This window comes from Calidris pugnax, unplaced genomic scaffold (assembly GCF_001431845.1).
Source record: "Calidris pugnax isolate Ruff unplaced genomic scaffold, ASM143184v1 scaffold46, whole genome shotgun sequence".
NCBI classification, from domain to species: domain Eukaryota; kingdom Metazoa; phylum Chordata; class Aves; order Charadriiformes; family Scolopacidae; genus Calidris; species Calidris pugnax.
In genome coordinates, this window is record NW_015090769.1 from 160,293 (window position 1) to 160,607 (window position 315).

Consider the following 315-nt stretch of genomic DNA (forward strand, 5'->3'; position numbering starts at 1 on the left):
TGGGGGGGGGGATAAAAGGGGGGTTCCCCCCCCTCACAACACACATACACACAGAGCAACCACCACTGGGGCTTCTCTCAGGATTCCTGGTACCTTCCTCACCAAAAAACCCTCACTCTCCCTCCCTTCCCTGGCACCACCTTCCCTCTCCAGCCGCCGGCCTCTCCCGGGGCCTGCTCCAGAGCCGGCTACACCCAGCCCGGCCCGGGTGGCCCCAAGTTTTAGTTGTTGGGGTGATTTTTTCTTTTTGTTTGTTTGTTGGTTGGTTTTGTTGGTTTTAATTTTTTTTTTTTTTGCCGGATGCCCCATCTTTAG